This window comes from Protopterus annectens, chromosome 13.part0 (assembly GCF_019279795.1).
Source record: "Protopterus annectens isolate FY-2018-M chromosome 13.part0, PAN1.0, whole genome shotgun sequence".
Lineage (NCBI taxonomy): Eukaryota > Metazoa > Chordata > Ceratodontiformes > Protopteridae > Protopterus > Protopterus annectens.
In genome coordinates this window covers 996020980-996038407 of record NC_056747.1, presented here as the reverse complement: position 1 = coordinate 996038407, position 17428 = coordinate 996020980, and the positions used below count along the sequence as shown (strand labels likewise).

General features: G+C 36.4%; 1 protein-coding gene and 1 non-coding gene across 2 annotated transcripts in view; both read right to left on the bottom strand.

The window, feature by feature from the left end:
* LOC122788058 (keratin, type I cytoskeletal 19-like) overlaps window positions 1–17428 on the bottom strand; it is a 230512-nt gene that overhangs the window by 157524 nt on the left and 55560 nt on the right. The window lies entirely within an intron of this gene.
* Window positions 14617–14688, bottom strand: TRNAE-CUC. Its single transcript has one exon. It is a non-coding gene; the product is annotated as a tRNA-Glu (tRNA).

Genomic DNA, 17428 nt, shown 5'->3' with positions numbered 1-17428 from the left:
AATCAGTGTACTAGCCCTTAAGGGGTCCAGGAGGCACTTGAGAAGACTGTAATATTAGTGCGCAAAAATGCGATAAACATTTCCCAAAAAAGAAAAAAAGTCAGTGTACAAGCTTATAAGGGGCTTCAGGAGGCACTGAGTAGACTATGGGATTTGTCGCTCAACAGTGCGCAAAATGCGATAAGCATTCCTCAGAAAAAGTCAGTGTACAAGCTTATCAGGGGCTTCAGGAGGCACTGAGCAGACTAGGGGATTTGTCGCTCAACAGTGCGCAAAATGTGATAAGCATTTCACAGAAAAAGCCATTGTAATAGCTTGTATGGGGTTCAGGAGGCACTGAGTACACTATGGGATTTGTCGCTCAGAGTGCTAAGCAGTCCCCAATAAAACAGATTACCAGCCTTGACCAAGTTACATAGCAGTACTAAATAAAAACAATAACATAAATGGTAAGCATCTAAGCATTTAACACATACAGGGCACAGCAGAAAAAACGCTACGTATACTGTTTGGCAAAATATCTAAAGCTATCACACAGACAGAACAAAGCACATCGATGATCCTTTGTTCCATATGACATTCTTTTATTGCCCTTTTGTTCTATTGCCATAATTGAGTTTTCTTCTAAATGACTATAAACTCTATCTGCATCAATTCCAGTGTATAGTTTATATGTCTTCAGAAGGCAAGTTGTTGGTCCGTAATTTTTAGGGTAGCTTATAGATTCTCTCTTAAGCAGAAGCATTGTTTTTCCTGTTGTTAGCCAGGTCGGTGTCTGTTCGGGGTGCGCATTTGAATAGTTCTGACTCATGGCTAAATCTTCATGCAAAGATGTTAATACTTTTAACCAGAAGTTAGGTACTACATCTGGGATAGGGTTTTCCAATGAGAGTCTTTTCTTAAGTTTGTCTCAGTCTATCTGGCTGTTACTTCATCCCATTTCAGATCCTGCACCTTTAAACTTCTTATTCTTTCTTTTACTTCTTCTATCCAGTTAGCATCTTTGCTATATTCCACAGGGTCTTCATCAATACATATCCAAAATATGTATATTTCTTCTTTTTTTTGGTAGTCTTTCAATTCCTTTTGCCTTGTTTCCCAATTCTCTATAGAACTTTTTGGAGTCATCAATAGATTGCTTATTTTGTACTCTTTCTTTATATTTATCTATCTGTGTATCTTCAAAGTTTTTCTGCCTGTGCTGAGATTTTTAATTTATTATTTGCAATAGTGCATGATAGATCCTGATCTGTTCTAATACTGTGCATTGCATTTATCACATCTATCTTTCTAAGTGTTTTTGTTAATCTGTTCCCTATATTATACCCTTCTAACAGTGACACTTCTTGTCTTAATTGCTTTATAGTTTTCTCTATTCGATACTTTCATGATGGTATTTGATTTCCCCCTTTCCTTTCCCTCACAGCCCTGTGTTCTTGTGATAGAACATTAGCAGTTATTAATTAAGCTGCACAGTAACATATCCTCTTTACTTCCATTATATTGCATGGATCTCTGTGAGTAGTCCTAATTACTGTATTCGTTTGTTTTATCAAACTTTTGACTTTTTGGGTTTTATTGACCTTCTGCAGTTTATTTCTTTCATTGATCTTAATCTGTCTATCTACCTCTATTAAATTAAGCAACTCTTCTCTTAGCTCATAAAATGAGGGCACATGTTATGTTTATACTGGTTTCCTGTGGAAGGCTCCAAAATATCTTCATATGGTACCTGACCAATGACTTCCTGTTCAACTGGTTTCCCCTTAATTTGGAGGTCCATTGCTTTATCCTGTTGTGGTGCTTTCTGAATTATATTTTCTATATTGAATCCTTCACTTCATAGGCACTCCATAACCTCCATTTCTATTTCTTTAACTTCTCCATTACTAATCTATTTTTTCCATGTCTGGATTTCTTTGCCTGTATTTCTCTTCAAATATCTTTGCTGCTGCTCTTTTTGTATTGATTAGTTTTGCTTTTTCCTTTGCATAGATATTACACCATATTAAATGTATTTTTCTTTCACATGTCCATATTTCTTCTTCAGATGTCTCCTGATCTTCCTATTTCTCCTTACTTTGGGGACTCATTCCATCCTGCTGTGATGTAATGTGTGTTAGACCTTCTACATCAAATCCTTCACTTCGCAGGCACTTCATAACTTCAACTTCTATTTTTTTTTTACTTCTGCTTTACTAATCTTCTTTTCTACATTTCCTCTTTATGATATTTTTTTATTGTGAAATTTTCCACGTCTGGATGCCTTTGTCTGTATTTCTCTTTGAATATCTTTGGTGCTGCCTTCTTTATACTGATTAATTTGACTTTTGCCTTTGCACAGATATTGCACCATATCAAATCACTCTCTTTCCCATGTCCATATTTCTGTTTTATACTTTTCAAATATCTCTAGGTTTTGTTGTTTATATTTTCACACTTCCTCAGATGCTTCTTTTTCAAAACAGATCAAAGTTTCTTCTGTTGTATTAATGAACACACATTTTTATTTGAAGTTTTTCATGTGGAAGTATTTTTCTTTCCTCTAATTTCTCTCTTAATCTTTTTGTATATCTTATATCTAGAAGTTCTGGGATTTTTGCATAACCCTGTCATCTTTATGGCTCTTCTTTGGCTTATCAATTTTTGTGTTTTTTGTGGACTGTTACTTCCTACAACAACGGGGGGGGGGGGGCATCCTCCCGCTGGGTCTGGCCTGGCACCATTTTAGGAATGTTTCCATATTTTGAGGATTCTAGACTTGTTACTGAGCAGAGTGTTCATAGACCACACAATAGTTTTGGAACATCGCTGCAGCAGACGAAGGTCACCAAACTCACTCGAGCTGTGTTGAAAACAAGTGCAAACCCACGCAAATGTGGGGCTTTTATAACAAACAAAGTGGAAATGGTTTGAAACAAATTAACCAATCCTAAAGCTCAAAATTTAGCCCTTTTACAGTAACCTTCAATCAGATCAGTCCAAACTGTCCTTTTCTCCCATGAGGGCACATGGGGACCTCTCCAATAAAAGATTTCCTGATTTAGTGTTCAGTCTGTATAACCAGAACTAAATTCAGCAGTTCTGAGTCTAGACTATGCTACAGCAACTAGAAGAGCAATCAGGAATCAGAACACAGTAAAAACAGTACAAAACAGTTGAAATTGCAGCAGCGATGGTTTAAATTCAGCAAGTACAATTAAAACTGAACTCTGTTTCAGTAGCCTTCAATTAGATCAGTCCAAAGTGTACCTCACTCCCATAAGGGTACAGGGGGACCTCTCCAACAAAATATTTCTTGATTTATTATTCAATCTGTACAACCATAACTAGATTTAGCAGGTCTAAATCTAGCCTATGCAACAACAATTAAACGTGCAACCAAGAATCAGAGCACAATAAAAACAGGAAAAAAACACAGTTGAATTTGCAGTGGATATGGTTTAAATGCAGCAAATATAATTAAAACTGAGATCTGTTACAGTAAGTTTCATTTAGATCATTCCAAACTGTACCTTCCTTCCACAAGGACATGGGGGCATCTCCACCACAGGATTTCCTGATTTACTGATCAGTTTCTACAACTAGTACTAGATTCAGCAGGTCTGAATCGAGTCTGAGCTACAGCAATTAGAGGTGCAACCAAGAATCAGAACACAGTAAAAACAGTAAAAAGCAGTTGAAATGTCAGCAGATATGGTTTAAAAACAGCAAATATAATTAAAGCACAGTACAAGTATAGAAAAAAGTTGAAATAAGGCACTTAGTGTTTGTTGATCATACAGCAGCTTTGGAAGATCAGTGGAGCAGAGGCAGATCACCAAACTCACTGAAGCTGTGTTAAAACAAGTGCAAACCCCTGCAAACATGGAGCTTTTATTACAAACAAAAGGAAATGGTTGGAAACAAATTAACTAATTTTAAGCTAAAAAACTGAGCTCTATTACAGCAACCTTCAATCAGAGCAGTCCAAACTGTACCTTCCTCCCACAACAGCACAGGTGGGCTTCTCCAACAAAAGATTTCCTGATTTAGTGCTCAGTCTGCACAGCCAGAACTAGATCCAGCAAGTCTGAATCTAGCCTATGCTACAGCAACTAGAAGTGCAAGCAAGAATCAGAACACAGTAAATATGCAGTAAAAACAGTTGAAATGGTAGCAGATATGGTTTAAATACAGCAAATACAATTAAAACACAGTACAAGTGCAGAAAACTGTTTAAATAAAGCACTTAGTATTGATTTTAAACCAGAAAAAAGACACTAAGCATTCAATCAGCAATTCTCAGCTGAGAAGTGTTGAATCTGCTTGAGTGTTGAATCTGCTTGAAGGATACCCCCAGTCCAACCCCCACCAATACCCATGGGCCTTATACTGCTGAAGTGAAGCTACATTAACACTTTAGCATAGTTTATTCTATCAGTGTAACACTTGCCTTGAAAGGCAATAAAAGCCCATAGCAATAAAATTAAATGCTGTGACTTATGTCAAGTATGTATAGTTCAAAGACCTTGTTTTGTATTCATAAACATTCTACCTCACTGATTGTTTGGGTCTATATTATAAAATTGAATGTTTGGGTTGTGAAACACCTAAACAGCCAAAGCTGAAAACCGCGAACAGACACTTCTGCATATTTTTTCACAGGGAAAAACTTTGTCTGGCCCTAATTGGGAATTTGCCCTTTTCCCCAATGTAGAGTGACCTCAGAGTTGGTATATTTAGTTAAGTGGGGTGTGGGGGGCACAGCCCCCCACATTGGGGGGTATGGGGGCAAGGGCCTCCACTTGATTCGTGTTTGAATGTTTGTTTTTCTGTTTGCTGGCCAAGCAAATTTTTTCCCTGTGAAAAAATTTGCTGAAGTGACCAGTTGCAGTTTTCATCTTTCACCATTTAGGTGTCAATGTTTAAGTGTTCGACAACCTAAACATTCAATTTTATAATACAGGCCCGATTGTTTTTGGTGGTAAAGCATCTGTGAGGGAAGTAACTGCATTCCACTGAAGTACCTGATTGGCCCTCCCCTCATCTCAGTTCTTTCTCCAGCTACTGCCTGCTTCAGTTAACTTAGGTGTATGTGAACAGCAGTCTTGCAGCTTGTGTTACTGTCTTTAAAATTATCAGGATGTTTCTTGACTATTGTCTTTCTGGCGTTTTAGAGATTGTTTTCCCAGTACTTACTCCACTGTGGGTTGACCCACTCCTTTCAGTCCTCTCTATGCTTGGGCTTTACTCCAGTCCCCTACCCTACCTCCAATTCCCACCCATCCCTACTACATCTGCATTTATACCTCACTTACTCCACCTCCTCTACTTGTCCTCCTATCCTGTATCTAACTGCACTATCAAATTACAAACTGTTCTCATTATACCATCTCAACCTACTTCTGTTCTAAATTCCTTCTCACATGTCACTCTGCTCCCTCCCCATCAAAAACCTACCTAGTCTCCACACTATTATCACTGCTCATTACCTCACCTCACCATACTGCAAGATGTTTCACACTAACCATGTTGTTTCCCTCCTGTATCACTGTATTCATCCTCCACCTTTCATTCCTAACATCTGTAGTAATAATAAATAAGTACACCTAGACCATTACTTCATTCTTACCTATCAACTAAATTCCAGCTAGTTACTCAAAAATTGCTTTAAGCTTATTTCTAGTAACTCCATCCCTATGTTGTAACACCAAAATACAAAAAAAAAAAATGCCAGTCCCAATGTCAAGGTAATATTTATATCAATCTTTGCTAAAACTGCCATAATAAACAAACCACCTTTCTACACCATACATCAGTCTGGTAACATCCACCCCAACCCAGGTCCCAATTAAACCCTAAACCAAAGAATACATCTAAAAGTTTAAAAATAGCCACTCTAACCATTAGAAGCATATGCAACAAAATCACAGATGTTCATGCCTGGATCACCTAACACAACCCATACATCCTAGCTACAACAGAGGCATGGCTAAACCCTGAAAAAAAACACGCTGAAATACTACCCCCTGGTTATAATATTAGTAGGCTCATTAGAACACATAAAAAGCAGGAAGAATAGCTATAATCTTTCCAAATATGCTCATAGTAACTCCCTATACAGGCACAATCCCAAATTTTGGAAAATCAGAAATCCTAATCTCATTCCTAAAACTTAATAGAACCAAGAGCATATGCATTGCTATAATATATCCCCCCCCAGTACAGAACATTCCAATACTTGAAAACATAGTTTCCTGCATAGCAGATACAATAACAAATGAAATTATCCTCCTGGGTGATGTAAATATTGACTGGCAATCTTTATCTGCAAATTCAGCAATCAACAGCATGAACCTTTTTGGATTCACTCAACTTGTTAATATACCAACAAGATATGGCAAATAATAACTCCCAACAGCCTATCCTGGACTGGATTCTGGTTGCCAGCTCATCTAATTTTACCTTTTCAGGTAGCCTCCCTCATACAGTATGTGACCACCTGCCAGCTTATACACACAAGAGCATTACACAACTAACAAAGGAGCATAAGCTCAAAAGTACCAAAATCTCTCCAGTTTCTCCAAAGAGTCTTTCACTGAAGTTCAGAAAGCAGTTAATTGGTCCATCCTAAAAAGACTTCCCTTAAATGATGCAGTCAAACACTTCAATGCAGAATTTCTAAAAATTCTTAACACCTTAACCCCACAGCATACAAGAAGTTCAGAAAGCAGTTAACTGGTCCATCCTAAAAAGACTCCCCTTAAATGATGCAGTCAAACACTTCAATGCAGAATTTCTAAAAATTCTTAACACCTTAACCCCATAGCATACAAAAACAATTAAAAACAACTATACACCATGGCTCACCAACCAATGCAAGCTCCTTATGAAAGACAAAGACAAAGTATGGATTAACTAGCAAAAGAATAAAAATGACAGAACTGGCAGTTATTCAGACAGTGATGAAACCAAGTCAAGAAACAAGTAAATAATGATAAAAACTCTTTATTATACTCACCTACAAGATAGCCATACAAAAACCCTAAAACTTTCTAGTCCTCCATATCCTCTCTCATCAACCCAGGTGCAAAACAGGATACCAGCCCATACTCAGGCATTCCCCATCTTCAAACAGCTACCTATTTCAATACATACTTCATAGAATAGATAGCCAACTTAACCCCAAACTCGCCTAACATACCCCTTCCGCACAGCTAACTTACCCTACATTAGACCCTAGCACATTTCCTTCTTAAAACTCACCTCACTGCAACCTCTTCAATACATATACAGACAACTCTACCCACTTTACCTTTCAACCAGTTTCTATAACTCTCATAAAAAAGTCTTTTAGATAAACTAAAACCTTGTTCCTCCTCAGCCGACAACCTTCTCCAGGAATACTCAAATCTAGCTGAAGATGCAATAGCATAGCAAATCAACATTCTTATTAATAGATCAATAACAGAATCCTGTGGCCCTAACTTGTGGAAAATGGCTCATATTATCCCCTTAGATAAAGCAGGTAAGTCCACTGGCATTACAAATTTCCAGCCCATAGCCATTCTGTCTCCCCTATCTAACATCCTTAAAAGATGTGTACATCAACAATTTCTCCACTATCTCTTACAAAATAAGCTAATCACCAATATGCGACATGGATTTCAGCCAGACCATAGCACCTCCACTGCATTCCTATCATTTACAGACACTGCCATTAGAGCTCACAACTATAATAAACTTGTATCTGCAGTATTTTTTGATCTATCACAAACTTTTGACATGGTCTCTCACAGTAAACTCCTCAATCAGTTTTCCAACCTGAGTCTATCATCTCCACCTATTCAATTGTTATCTAGCTACCTTGCCAACAGGCAACAAGCAGTAAAATGGAAATGATCCATTTCTGCATATTTTCCCACTTCCACACGGGCCCCACAAGGATCCATCCTTGGCCCTCTACTAGTCAGTATTTTTATCAATAACCTACATTCCTTTTTTTGTGGAGGCACCTTGATTCAACATGCAGATGATTCTGCCATTATTTGCTCTTCAAACACTTTAATTCATCTCCAAGAAATTACTCAACAAGCTGTCATCTCCACTGAAACCTAGCTTACAAGAACACAACTCCTACTCAACCCTCTAAAAAACAAACTCCTCCACTTTACCCCCAAAAAACACAGCCCCAACAAAAAAATCTTTCAAGATTAAATTACATACCAAACTATTAGGAGTCATAATAGTTGATAGTCTTAAATTTGACCTCCACATCAAAAGCAATATCAAGAAAACCCATTAAAAACTAGTCATGCTATAAAGAATAAAACTTTTTCTGAGCACAGTTATAAAACTTACTCTAGCCAAATCCTACCTTCTGCCTTCCCCTACACTATGGAGCACCGATATTAACCAATTTATAATCCTCCATAAAAAACAAACTTGAAAGCTGCTACAACCAAGTTTCCAAATTTGTTACTAATTACAAGGCATTAGACTGCCCAGATCTTGCCCCTTTAATCAACATGTATTTCCCTAATAAAACTCTAAGAGCAAAAGACAAACAACCTCTCACCATAAATAAACTGAATAAATCCCCTAGACAAAGCCTATACTTGTACTCAGAAGCAAAAAAAAAAAAAAAAAAGAAATGGAACTCCTTACCACTAATAACACCCAGAACTCTTTGCAAGCTACATACTTATAAATATTCCCTAAAAGAATACTTTACAAAATCTTGGACCTGCTCCTTTGACAATCCTGACTGAACTTAGTCACTATACTTCATTCATCCCTACAACCTAAATCATACTTCGCATCCCTCTACAGCCTCCTACTCCACTCCTTTCTTTTTTTCCCACTAACTAATCTTATTGACTTCATTTCTGCAAACCTTTCCTCTGCCTCTTTCTCTTTCCTCCTTACTCACCTAAGCTACCTGAAGACATCCTAACCTGCACATTTTGTTATAATCTCCTTCTCTCCATCCTTCTCCTGTCTATAACCATAAAATGAACACCAGCTGACATACTAAGGCATCACTCAATTTCCCCTCACTGTCTCTAATCATGTAACCTCTAATATCTCTTTAAATATCTTATTAGAATTGTCTCAGGTTTCATTTATTACAAACTAATCTATGTAACATATAGTATGATTATTGAGTTTTCCCTCGCATATTTTCTCCAACTCATGTTATTGCTTATCAGCGCACTCTACTACAAAACATATGTCCTATGTTTTTCTCATTGAAACATATTTTACTCTGTTTTGTAGTGTAACATGATACTTTATGTAATTGTTCAGCTTTTCTCCATAGGCCTCAGCTGAAAGTGGGCACTTTGTGGTGCAGTCAGACTTTCCCAGTAAGCAAATGTCAAACAAATGTCAAATACATTTAAAAAAAGAAAAAGAGGAGGCTGCTGATTCATTTTTGAGTATCTGCAACACATTCTGGATGTAAAACCAAAATATATATTCCTTTCATCATAGGTGATAGGAATGTTAAAGTTGATAGTCAAAGAACAACAGGAAAAAAAGTCAAGTTTGACATTAGTGTACAAAAAAAGCAGGACATAGACTTATAGAATTCTTCTAAGCTTCACAGTCATAGAAACACCAGTTTTAAACAGCTTGAGAGACCGCTTTATGATTAAATATTGCATGGATTCACAAGCCAATACCAAAATTAGATAGACTATAAACTTTGCACACAAAACTGGAAGTCACAGTCAGCGACAGCAAATCCTATAGCTGATTATGACTGAAACAACTGGTTTCTCATTGCTTTTAAAATAAAATTAAAGAAATCAGGAAAGGCTACCAGGTCAAGAAGAGACAAGCTCAACAATATTCCATATAAATATGTGGCAGAGGTGAAGGACAGATTTAAGGGGCTAGACCTGGTGAATAGATTGCATGACGGACTGTGGATAGAAGGTTTTGATACTGTACAAAAAGTGACTACAAAAATATTCTAAAAAGAAAGGAAAATTAGGAAGGTAAAATGGCTGAATGTGGATGCTTTGCAAAATGACTAAGGAAAGAAGTATAGAAAAAAAGCAATGGAGATAGACAAAATATATCAAAATGAATGCGGAGTTCAAGAGGATAGTAAAATCAGATAAGGATGTATACCTAAGTGAGTAATTCAAAAACTGGAATAAGATAATAGAGTAAGACAGACATCAATTTGAGTAGTACTTCCTTTTGTGCAGCGACTTACAATGTGCTAAGAAAAGGTTTTTCTTTTATTCCTACCAACAGGATGAACATTGGCAAGTTAATGATTGATTTTAGGCTTTTTTTGTGTAAACTTAATCTGCAATACATTCTGCATGATGTTACTACTACAGTGGAACAGGGAGATTCCAGGCTTACTAAACCAAGTGTCTTTAACCCCCCATTGGTGAACACACTGCAAGTGTTTCAGAACATTTGTGAAAAAGAGTTTAGAGAGATCAAACATGGCAATGTTAAAAATAACTTATCTGAAGCTGAATTCATTGCTTTGGAAAATATAAGTAGGAATTGTAACATTAGAACTATGAAAGCTGATAAAGGGGGGGAAATAGTTATCATGGACACTTGTGTTTATGAAAAATCTCTCAGTACATTGTTAGAAGATTCAGACACTTATTCTAAAGTTTCTTTACACTTTGTCAACTACAGTTTTAGGAAAATTGATACCCTGTTGTTTGATATGTTTTGCCAAGGGGAAATTGACAAAGCTGATTATGATTTTCTAGTGGTAGAACATCCTAAAATGGCTACGTTTTTTGGAATTCCAAAAATTCAAAATAATGAACTAAGTCCATCTTTTAGACCTATAGTCTTTGCCAGACAATTTAAAACTGAGAATATTTCAATATGGTTAGACAATGTTCTTAATCCAATAGTACAAAAATCCGAACACTATATAAGAGATTCTTGGCACTTGCTTGAGATCCTAGGCAAATATAAAGTGCCTGACAGAGACATATATTTTTGTACGCTAGATGTCATGAGTTTGTATACTTCCATTAATCAGGAAGTAGGTTTAGAGTTCATGAGAGAGTATCTTACATGTCATACTGATTTTTCAGGTGAAAAAGTAAACACAATTTGTACATTAATGGAATTAGTACTCGACAATAATTTTCTCAAATTCAATAATACATTATATAAGCAAATATCAGGTGTAGCCATGGGAGCTAGAGTGGCACCGGCTTTTGCAAACATAGTCATGGCCAATTGGGAAAATAGGTTCCTGAAGTTACACCCTAGTTACAACAAGGTAGAATTATACCATAGATACATAGATGATTTGCTTTTTTTGTGGTCAGGGGAACATTCTGAATTTGTAGAATTTGTATCTGACCTTAATGGCACTACAGATTTTTTTATTATTTAAAATAGGTGGTTATGGTAAACAAATTAACTTCTTGGATTTGACACTTAACATAGATAATGTTACAAGAAAATTTAGAAGTAGAATCTATAGGAAGTCCTGTTTTGCAAACCAGTATTTGCATAGGGATAGTTTGCACCCAACACACATGAAAAAAGGGGTTATCAAGGGTCAAATTATCAGACTCGGTAGGTTCTGATGAACATATATTTTTAAATGAGCTTATCTTTCTTAGAGAATTATTTCTCCAAAGAGGTTATGACCGAAGGTGGTTAGAGGGAATAGAAAAAGAGGTTTTACTTTTAAGAAAATGTGTTGCTCAGCCCATTTTGGCTTCTGAGGACATAATGGTGGGAGCTCCTATAAGTTTACATCATAGTAACACAAGAAAAAATCAAGAATTCAACATAGCATTTCCTTTGCCAATAGTATATGAAATTTGGTGTATAAAGGGAATCATTGAGAAGAACTGGAGAATCATTTTAGGTAACAATGAATTAAGTTTATCTTTGGGGTATTTACCAAAGTTTACATATAAAAAAGTTACAAACATTAGACAGAAGTTAGAAACTTCTCAGAAGTCAGAAACTTACAAGGACAGATCAGTTAGCAATAAAAAAGGTACTTTTGCATGTAAAGACTGTAAACAATGTAGGTTCAGGTGCAATTCGTCCTTCATTACAATAGAACATTTGGGACAAACATTTTGGGCAAACAAATATTTTAATTGCCATAGTGAAAATGTAGTCTACATGGCTACTTGTTCCACATGCAAAAATTACTATATAGGCAAAACAAAAAGAGTTTTAAAACGTAGAATTTATGAGCATGTTTTAGCTATAAAGAAAAAAGATAAAAACAATTCTTTAGCTAGACATGCTCTTTCTTGTATGAATTTTAAGAAATTTGAATTTTTTGTTTTAGATTATGTAGAGAAAAAAATGTTTGGTGGTGACATTGACAACATATTAGAACAGAGGGAAGCATTTTGGCAGCTCCTTTTTGGGGCTGATACATACCCAGGGCTTAATGAAGTCATTAACATAAAATGTTTTTTAAAGTATAGATAAATAGAGCATGGAATAACATACTGATATATTGTATTTATATGTATGTATATACATTTTTATAGATATATCCATTGTTTTATATAGTATTACTTTAAATTTATTTCATTGTGCAGACTATGACATCATTTCCTGTAATGAATCATTTAAAAGGTGGCTAGGTGGTTATTATTTGTTTTTCTGAAGAAGTTCACATCATTAAAAGTGGATGAAAGCGCTAGCTCATTGTGCCTCAGTGTGTCTCTTGGTTGGATCCTGTTTTTTTCATTTTCAAAGTTACTAGTTTGTGCTTTCCAGCTTGGTTTACAGACATGTAAGGACTTCAAGAAGATTGAAATATTAATGGAAACTTCCATTTAAAAAATGGGCGGCAAAGATGGGAGGGACCCAACAGAAGCAGAAGACATGAGGAAGAGATGGCAAGAATATACAAACTATATAAGGAGGACCCTGACAATAAGGCTGCATGAAATAATGGAATTCCAGATGAATTAATTAAATTTTGAAAAATTATACTGTTTTATGTTATGTATAATTCGCTAGAAAATTTGGAAACCATGGCAGTGTAAAAGGTCAGTTTATATTCTAGTCCCCAAAAAGGTAATGCTTCAAAGTGCTGAGCTTATCAAACAATTGAGTTGTTTCATATTATCTCTTCTTAGTTTAACAATAATGTTCACCATACACAAGATACACACACACACACTTAGTATACAAAAAATGGGTCTATATCAGAATATCGACATTTTCAAAATGTCAAAGCACATTTATTCGACACGAAAATGTCGAACACTGACTTTGTCAAATGGCCAAAACATCGATTTCTTTCCAAGGGAAAGAAATCGGTTGGCTGTTCTATCATACGTGCTCTTTCTCTGACTGTAGTGCGATCTCAGAGTTAGAATATTTAGTTGGGGGGGTGAAACCCTCCACTTAAATATGTTAGTTTTTAATGTCATGTTGTTTTTGGCCTTCCGATTTCTTTCCCTTGGAAAGAAATTGTTTTGGCCATTCGACAAAGTCAGCATTTGACATTTTTGTGTCGAATAAATGTCCTTTGACATTTTGAAATGTTGATTTTCTCATATAGACCCACAAAAAGATATACATCTGCACGTTGTTTGTAAATATATAAGTTTCATCTATCTTGCTATGAATATATGTGAGTTGCTCTCATGCTTTATACTCATTCATGTCTTTTCTAATAGATAAGAACTAGAAATTTTATGTTACATTTTTTGTGAATATATAATTTCATCTATTCTGCCTTGAATGTATCTAAGTCTCTCTCATGCCTCATACTTGTGCTTATCTCTTGTCAATAGATAAGAACGATGAATGTTATGCTAGAATATCTTGATTGTATCTGTAATAGACTTCATCTAAACTGTATCTATATTGCAGATGTTTGTTGATATTTGTTGTTATAAGACTCACTTTTATTAGATATATATTCTTTCATGTATGTGTATTTAAACTTATCTCCACAGGCCTCTGCTGAAATGGGCTTTATTTCTATTACCTAGTCAGACCATCCTGGTAAATAAATGCCAGTCAGTCATTAAATAAATATGATGGCAAGGTAATCCTTAGGATCCTGTAAGCTAGACTCCAGTAATTTATAGACTGAGAATTGTCAAATATATAGGCTACTTTTAGAAGAGGCAGAGATACCAGATACCAGCTTGACAGCATCTGCTGGATAGTAAAGAAATGAAAGAAGTTTCAGAAAAGTTTTTACATTTGCTTTGTTTTGAGTGTGTGGATCATAACAAACTGTCACCTGTTCTTACAGATAAGGGGATATTCAATCACCTTATTTCTCAACTTAGAAATCTGCATGCATACCAAAAAACAATACCTGGAACTGAAATACAGAATGACTGATTAGTTTAAGATTTGTAAAGGTGTGTGACAAGGTTTTATATTGTCACAATACTTATTTAATTTGTACATTGAATATATCATAGGTTCATAGGTTCATAGGTAGGTACTAGGCTGTTTCCCTAGGGCCTATATAAGCCTAGCCAAAAAATGTACCCTGGCTTTCGCCACCCAAGAAAATTATTTTCCTGTGCCCCGGTCGAGCAGAGCCACAGAAGTGATCCCTGGGGTGAATTTCTCATTTCCCATCCAATCATCAAGATTATAGGTTCATAGAAAATGCATTGTAGCTTCCCTGACTGGGAATCGAACCCGGGCCGCAGCGGTGAGAGCGCTGAATCCTAACCACTAGACCACCAGGCACACAGACTATTGGGTTAAATTAATCCAGTGTTGGAATCAACATATAGTTAGGAGAAATATTAATAGCCTTAGATATATGTGTGATTTATGAGGAGGAGCTGGATATCTGATGTTGGAAGGGGGAAAGAAGAATGTATAAAAGGTGAATTGTTGCTCAATAGTAATAAAAAATATAAGATAAAATTATGTGTGGCACATAGGCACAGTTGTCACCCCACATCAAGATTTTTTTTATTCAATTCTCATTTGGGATGCCTTGTGTGTGGAGCCTGCATGTCCTCCTTGTGTTTGCATAGGTTTTCTGCAAAAACTCCTGTTTCCTCCCACATACCGGAGGTGGACTGGGCACTCTAAATTCCAGTCATATGCATGTCCTCTCTGTCTTTGCATAGGTTTGTAGTTTGTATTGGCCGTATGATTGTGGTATGGAAGAAGAACTCTGGTAGGACTAGCCATCAGGCAGTGTAAACATCGTCTCTGCATGATGGTCACTGTTGATGTGACACGCTGAACTCATGTGCAAAAATCTGAAAAAAGGCTGTGGATGAATAAATGGATCTGTCCACATCAGTTATTTGTAAATAGATTGGAAAAAAGTGGAGGCAGTGACAAATTCTATTTTTATGTGCTCAGAGATCTCTGTAGATTTTGACTGCACCCATGAAATTAAAAAAAACACTTGCTTTCTTGGGAAGAAAGTTATTTATGTATTTATTTCCATTTCTTTACTGGGAAAATCTGACTGGACTTAAATAGCCTGTTTTCAGCAGAGGCCTATGGAGAAAAGCTCCACAATATATACAACAGAAGTTCCAAGATTCAATGATACACTAGTATAATATTTGGAAAATACATACAATAGAATACAATATATAAAACAGAATACAATAGAAGTACCATGATACATTGATACATTAGATTTATGGCAAATCTGGATTAAGTATTAAAATGCAAAGGCATTGTACTGTCAACAAACGTATATAGTCAGTCAGTGTTTTTTCCATGATAACATCTGGCTGTGACAGTTGGACTATCATTAAGTCTGTGTGCCAGAATATCAATAGTTATGAACTGTGGTGTTGGAAAGATCCGTGCTTCATTAGTTCAGCTTTTCTCCTGCCATGATAGATGCCATCAAATTAAATATATATACATATATGGGAACACTACATAATCTCAAATGTTTGAAATACCAAATTTCAAACTTTCAAGACCATATAGCTGAAAGCCCAAACTACCGAAAGATCAGAAGCACGAATTTCAAAATACCGACTATCGGGAGTTTGAAATTCGCGTTTCTGGTGTTGCAGTATGGTGGAAGGGCAGGTAAGTATTTCTGTTTAACTGTGTTGTTTAGAGAATTATTGTGTAAGTGTGTGTTGTGAGAGTGATATGTGTGTGCGAAGAGGATGTAGGTGTGTGGTGGTGTATTTAAGTGCTTGCCTGGGTAGTGCGACCTTGGAGTTAGAATATTTAAGTAGGGGAGGGGGGGGGGGGATTTTGGGAGTCAGTAGAATGAATGTTCGGTATTTAGTAGTGGTTCCACAAAAAAAAAAAAAAAAATAATAATAATATATATATATATATATATATATATATATATATATATATATATATATATATATGCATAGACACACACACACACACACACACACACTCATATATATATATATATATATATATATATATCTGGGTCCCCTTGACTTCAGTGACACGCCGAAACACCGACGCTAAGAAGACCGACACGAGAAGACCGGCGAGACAGATGATCGACAATGTGAAATCCCGACAGCCGAAACACTGACATGGGCAACGTGTGAGCGCGAGTCGGTAAGTGTGCGATAGTGAGGGATTTAGCATTAGGGAGCGGACAGGTAAGTGTGTGCTAGTGAGGGATTTAGCATTAGGGAGCAGACAGGTAAGTGTGTGCTAGTGAGGGATGTAGCATTAGGGTGCAGACAGGTAAGTGTGCGATAGTGAGGGATTTAGCGTTAGGGAGTGGACAGGTAAGTGTGAGATAGTGTGGGATTTAGGGTTAGGGTGCAGGAAAGGTGAGTGCGCGGTAGTGACGGACTTTAGGTGTAGTGGCGGGTTAAGTGAGTTAGGGTTAGGGTGCAGGTAGGATAAGTGTGCAATAGTGACGGAATGTTGGTCTAGTGGCGGGTTAAGTGAGTTAGGGTTAGGGTGCGGGTAGGGTAAGTGTGCGGTAGTGTCGGACCTTAGGGTTAGGGTTTGGGTTAGGGTTAGTGCATGTATAGTTGTGTGTTATGTGTAGTTTACGTTTTGTGTGTCGGTGTTTTGGGTGTCGGTGTTATAGTGTTCGGTTTTGTGAGTTGTCGGTTTTGTGCGGTTTTCGGTGTTTTGGTGTCATTGTTTTGAGTGTCGGGTTTGTGGCATGTCGGTGTTGTGATAGGGATCCATATATAGACACACACACACACACACACATATATATATATATATATATATATATATATATATATATATATAGATATATACGCACACACACACACGCACACACACACTCGCACATGCACACACACACACACACACACACACACACACACACACACACACACACACACACACACACACAGACATATGTATATATATATATATATATATATATATAGATATATAGATATATATATATATATATATATATATATATATATATATATAGGTATATATGTGTGTGTGTGTTTCAAAGCAGTTGACTACAACTGTAACTCTCACTTTC